The sequence below is a fragment of the Cibotium barometz genome, chromosome 9 (genome assembly GCF_041138505.1).
Source record: "Cibotium barometz isolate CiBa-2024 chromosome 9, ASM4113850v1, whole genome shotgun sequence".
NCBI classification, from domain to species: Eukaryota; Viridiplantae; Streptophyta; class Polypodiopsida; order Cyatheales; family Cibotiaceae; genus Cibotium; species Cibotium barometz.
The window spans coordinates 29,981,285-29,987,633 of record NC_141054.1 but is presented as its reverse complement, the minus strand read 5'-3'; positions in this window follow the sequence as shown (position 1 = coordinate 29,987,633).

Here is a 6,349-nt window from a genome sequence, read left to right as displayed (position 1 = left end):
GAGTCTGTTAGCAGTCATCTCCTGTCTGTACACTATGTTAGGGCCTCTGTTGTGGGTGTGCCCGCTCATATTTGGTGTCTTCCCGTTTTTCCTCACTCTCCGTATTTTTTTCCATTTTTTTTGGAGTTGTGTGTGGGCTGTCGGCTGCCCCCAGGTGTCTGGCCGACTGAGTGTGTGCTGCCCATGTGATCTGGTGCTGCCCGACCGTATCCAACTGCTGGGTGACTACAGATTTGCTGGCCGACTGAGTTCTTCTACATGTCGTGGGCACCAGGGCAGCAGTCGGCTGATCCCGAGTTGGCTGACTGGATTTTTCTGGCTGTGGGCTGTTGTCGGCTGTCTCTGAGCTGGCGTCCTTCACGATGGCTCTCTCTCGCAAAATGCAGGGAATGAAGGGGAAGCTAATGAGCAAGAAGAGGGAAGAGAAGAGCTCACAAATAAAATGATTGTTTTCTGCTTAGTAAAAAAATGACTTATATACAAATGGCTAGTTTTCACACTAGGCTAGCCAAACTTAAAAGTTGTTTTATCTCTATTACTAGTCTTAATCAACTATGTGCATGGAGGCTGTAGACTTTCCCTATTTGACTTTAAGCACATGGTAAGGTCGCTTTATATATTCCAGCATCATCTTACAAAAGATAAGTACTAGTTTGAGGAAGTAAGATGGCAAATCACCTTATGGGAGGTCGGGCTAACGTGGTATTTACGTGCTTATAAGGCTCAAAGAGACCATGATACTCTTTTGATAGTGACATTGCATCATCGAGGGAGTGGTGGCTCCACTTGTGCATAACACTGAGAAAAAGGGCGTATGTTCAAGAGGTGGTCTTGGATGAGGATGATGAGATTAGACATCAATCATGAATATATGATAATTCAAAACAGTCACACCTTGGAAAACCATATCATAGGTCAGGCTTTGTGTTTCCAAAGTGTATTATAACCCATTCATTTGAGCCTCTCGGATCATGCATTCTTATCTGGTTGAAAGGATAGAAGGCTTGGTCGACTGTCTTTGCACCCATTAAACTTTTCTTTATTTTCATACAACGGAAGAATCTGGCTACAGAAACCTAGATTTCCTCTTCTCTTATTAGATAATGTGCACACGTCTCAACACGTGGATTTGGTGCACAGGTCATGACTAGTGTTATGTAATCTCTCTTTTAACTTTTTGAGATTTATGTATATGGTATTTATTTTTGAGTTTTTGGTTGATTGGTTGCTTTTAAGTATAATTTTGGTAATGATAATCCAAGTGGGTATAGGTAGCCATTGTTATGCTAATTTCTACTTGCGATAATAGTAAATCAAGTGGTTTAAGTACACATTGTTATGTTCATTTTTAAATATTTTGAAATTGGTTGATGACAATGGAATTCAAGGTAATGCCCTTTTTATATTGATTGAACATAGTGTAGACACCATGGCTATATGTGTCTTTAGTGTTCACATAAAGAAGCGCGCATTTACTTTTTGTGAAAGTTGTTTCAAAAATTGGAATTTATTCAGCTTAGCTTCTTTTTAAATCTGGATGTGTATTTTTTGCATATAGAAACCTCATTAACTGTAAATGCCTTTCCCAACCCTTTAAAATGCCACTTTTATGTCCTGTTGTCATATCAAAGCAACTTGTTACATCTTGCAATTTCTTGTTATGTCAAAGTAGCTTGAGCATAACCAGTCCTTTTTCTCATCACAACCCTGGCTTCCTCTATAATTCTATACCTTAAGCAATTCCAAATCACCATGATCATGCTCACATAGCAACAAAGCAAGTGTTTTAACATTATCATTTGATGGCTTCCTCTGTAATTCTATGCAAAGCAAGTGTTTAAACATTATGATCTGATCCAAAAGTCCCTGTGAGGCAATGTAAAGTTTTGTAGCCACATCGGTAATAGTTTTCCCGAGTTATGCTGTCATTTAAGACTTGGATTGACTATGTTTATTACACTCTTAATGTATAATGCTAATTTCACCTCACAAAAAGAGCTATAAATCTCACTACAGATGTCACAAATCATACAGTACTAGGATTAAAGAGAGGGAGTTGAGTTGAAGGCCTAATGCATCTCACTCAAATTTTGTTGTCAGGAATCCTCGTCCTTCGCTAAATCTAATCGACTCTTTTCATGTTGGTATTCAGCCTTGTGGAGCCAACACACCACATCATCATGTGTAGTCAGAATGATAAATTCTCTCTCTTTTCTCACCGTCTAGAAACAAATTCTTAGAAGGCTCCCTGTCACTAGACGACTTAAAAATATATAAAACCTGTATAAATGAAGAGTTTGTTTACACAGCTTCTTCCAAGTTGAAAGAATTTGGCCACCGCCATTACACTTAGAAGATAAGCAACAAATGCTTGGACGCTGTGCACTTCCCTGATGCTAAAACACAACCAATTACAATAATGCACACATCTTATAAGATGTGTGTAGCCACAATCCACCTCTTCTGATTATGTGCTACAGGTGCAAGAAAATGATTTCATTTAATCCCTTCAGACTTAGTCGTATTTATCACACACCAAGAATCAATGAAGGCAAATAAATAAACTTTATGCCCACGACTTTGTTTCCTGGCATCAACTATCCGAATGGTTCCCTTGGTAGATAGGAACCAGCCATTGTTTCACACTAGGTTGCCCCCAATTTTCACACTTGGTTGCCCACATGAAGTCTCCTATACAGTATACGATCCACCCCCAAGACCCACTTCTGTCACCTAATTTGCTTGGAGTTTCTTTGGAGTATAGTGCCGAAAAATGCTTGCAGCACTTGAGTAGCTTCCTACCTTGACTTTGTGCCGTGTCTGTCAAAACAAAGATTTGAAGGGTTTCTCAAAAACAAACTTCTAAGAAAGGGGAAAAAGCATTCAACACCTCTCAACCCATCTCCCTTTTGTGCTTTAGCAGTGATAAATTAAGCATTGAATGACGTAGAAAGCATGGAAAATGACTGAAAAGAGAATGTGAGAAAGCCAGGTCCAACCACATAGCAACACACAGGTTCTAACTGCCAGCATTCCTTCCCCCAGTTGCCAATATGGGTGTGCCCCACACAGAGTATTTGCATTATTGATATACGAGGCACAAGGTAAAAGCTGTAAACAACAGTGCAACAGATAGCTCACTGAAAGCTGTAATCCAACTGTGCAACAGATACCTCACTGTGCTATCTGAACCTAACAAGCTAGGAACGGAGACAAGAATTGTTAGATACCCTACCAGGACGTAAGAATCTGATGCATATGGATATCCGCTTCTTCTGCCTCTCCTCTGGTTCTAGGCAGATATGTACACAAGGCTGCTGTAGAGGTTGGAAATGATGATTACTCAAAAGTGGAAGGGTGGATGCCCTTTTATAAGCAAGAAATCCAACTTTTGGCGGGTCAGTTGGTCGGCCAGCTCTCAGCTAAAACCAGCCAAATAATAGCATTTTGCTACTATTGCGCTGGCCAAGCTGGGCCAGCCCCTGGACCCTTGGAGAATTTGCTCGAGGTTGTATTGCCCAAAACTACTCCTGAGCAGGTTAGCTCTCTACACATGCTTGGATCACTCTGAATTCCACCTCATGGGGCCGCCCATATTGCTCCTCCAAGAGTAAAATCTATCTACTCCTTGTGTGAGATAACAGTCCAGTATAGAGTGTAGTCTATTTGGCAATGTGCCAAATCTAATCCAAGTCGTGTCTAAACCATCTGGCCTCCTAGGCCAACTCCCCGTGTGAGCACGGGATGCTGGGAAACCTGGCTGCTCTCAACCATGGTTACTCCTCATATGGGCGCCCTACAAACATGAGCTAGCCACAATACAATATGAGGGTACACATATATATATCACACACATTATAGCTGATAGCTACCGGTAGTTTTTGCAATCTCGTGGTGATTTCTTTACCAGTATGCTTCTCTTCCTCCATTTGGGGTGGTATGGAATGCTACCGCTTATTGCACATGTGAGGTATGTCTCTAGATACCTCTAGTAGTTCTCCAACTCAAGGATGAGCATGAGGGACTCTATGTTGGGTGGTGAGTTGACATCCCATCCCATCTTGAGTCGAGGAATCAATCATTCCATCCTAAACTCGTAGCTTAGCACCCTCAGGGTGTGTCCAAGAGGTATTGGACGCTACTGCTTTATTGCACGTGTGTTTCATCTCTAGATAGATCTCAAACTCGAGGAAGAGCATGAGGTGCTCTATGTTGGGTGGGGGCTAGGTGTCCGCTTCCTCAGGTCAACCTCAGGTGGTTCAGCCCAGCTATGCCTTAACACAGTCTATCAAAATTAGTAAACAAGCAAATAAGTTACTGTGTGAAGAGTTAAGTCACCTTCATAATCCATTACAAATCAAGAACTTAGGCCAAAGTTGTAACATGCATGAATAAATGGATTCTAGTCTACTAAATAGGGTAGAGTTTAACATTGGATCAGTGCCGGAACTGTCAATTTTTCCAGATGTCACATTAATGCACATTGGATAGGAGTCAAGATACGGGTCTAGATCCCGGTTTATCATTGTGCATTGATTAGCAAGTTAATCAGCATTAATCTAGCACACTTCTGCAAGCATGTTACATTGTTATCAAAGCGCTATGTCACCTACGCAAGCCCGTAGCTAGGTGTGCTTTAGTTCTCAACTAGATGTGCATTACTTCGGAGGCATATTTGCTGTAGAAAACCTGTGTCTATGTGCAAGAGAAATAGAGAAGAGAGCAGCGGAATCACACGGCACACACAAGCATCCTAAAACTATAGTCTCCATTTTGTACAAGAAAAGGACAATTACAACTGAATTCTCTGTACAAGAGAAAGGTTGAGAGTAAAAATGTCAACACAGCGCCAAACGACCCGGTGAACACCTCCTAGCTAGCCTGTGTTTAGAGAAACGCTCTGCTGGAGACTAGCACTGAGCAAATGCAGATGATTATGTCCATTTGGCTACCTATGCATCAATGCTACTGGTCAGTTTGTTTTACTGCTGCTAGGTCCACATGTCATTGCCACCACATCATCACTGCTATGTGGCACATGCATTGTCTGGACTCTGACTGCTCCCAAGGCTAATGTCCGACTGGTCTATGCTTTGGGGTTGTGTCCCGAATGTCCGACTGGTCTATGCTTTGGGGTTGTGTCCCGAATACTCGTAGGTGTGTCACATTCTCGCCTACTTGCATCGTAGCTGTCCTTAGTTGCATGGCCTCCTAATAAGCTCTCAACAAAGGGTCAGTCTAAGAATTGATCTTCATCAAACCAAACTGCCTGCTGGATTGGATAGCCGTCGAACTTGAGGATATACTCTAGTTTCTTTGACAAGAATCTTGCTTGTACTCGTGCAAAACAAATCATCCACCAACTCAGGTTCATCGTCATCCATGAGCTCAGCTCTCACCCATGACACTCCACAAGGTTGCTCGAATGAAACATCACATGCATCCTCCAATGGCTTGGTAACTCTAGCTTGAAGACTACATCATTGAGCTTATTGGCATCAATCAAGTTCAAGTCTGTCTTCACATGCTTCCCATGCTCATCTTTAGTCTTGTTAAAGACCAAGACATCATCCAAGAAGACAATGATGAATATCCCAATGAAAGGTTTGAAGATCCAGAACATCATCTTGTTGAAGGTAGCCAAGGCATTGGTTGACCCAAATAGCATCACAAGTAACTTGAACGAAGTCCCGAAAGCTGTCTTCTGAATATCATCCGGATGTATGCAAACCTAATGATATCCGGATTTCAAATCCAGCTTGCTATACCACTTCACCCCCTTGCGAACAAGTCATCAATGCAAGGTAATGGAATTCAAGATCCTCCCAGGCCGAGTCAAGTGAAGAGTAGTTGTGGTACTAGTGGGAGCCCCACGGGGGGTGGGGAAGTGGGGGTAAATGGTGCTGCTATCATAGATATTGCTTGGAAGATGAACTGGACTTCTCCATGCCCTCACCATTATGATTCTTTGTGTTCTTCGGACGGTCACTTCCAATATGCTCGGTGGAGTCACAATAAAAGCAGACATCCCAGCAAGTCACGAAGTGGTACTGAAGGTGGTCTTCCCACCACAAGAGGGTGACACCTGTCAAAGCCAAATGCACCAAATGGAGGTGAAAAACATTGGAACCACCTGTGGCCCGCCAATGTGGTAAGAGCTAGAAGGGGGGTAGATGGTGCCAATGTCATAGTTATTGCTATGGAAGATGAACTGGCCTTCTCCATGCCGTGCCACGTCAACAACTCAACAGCCACGTGTGTGAAAACATAGCATTTTATGATGATTTACACACGGGCTTTTCTTCTAGCCGGCAGCATCTATTCAAGCCGACTTGCTCCAAAAGAGCAT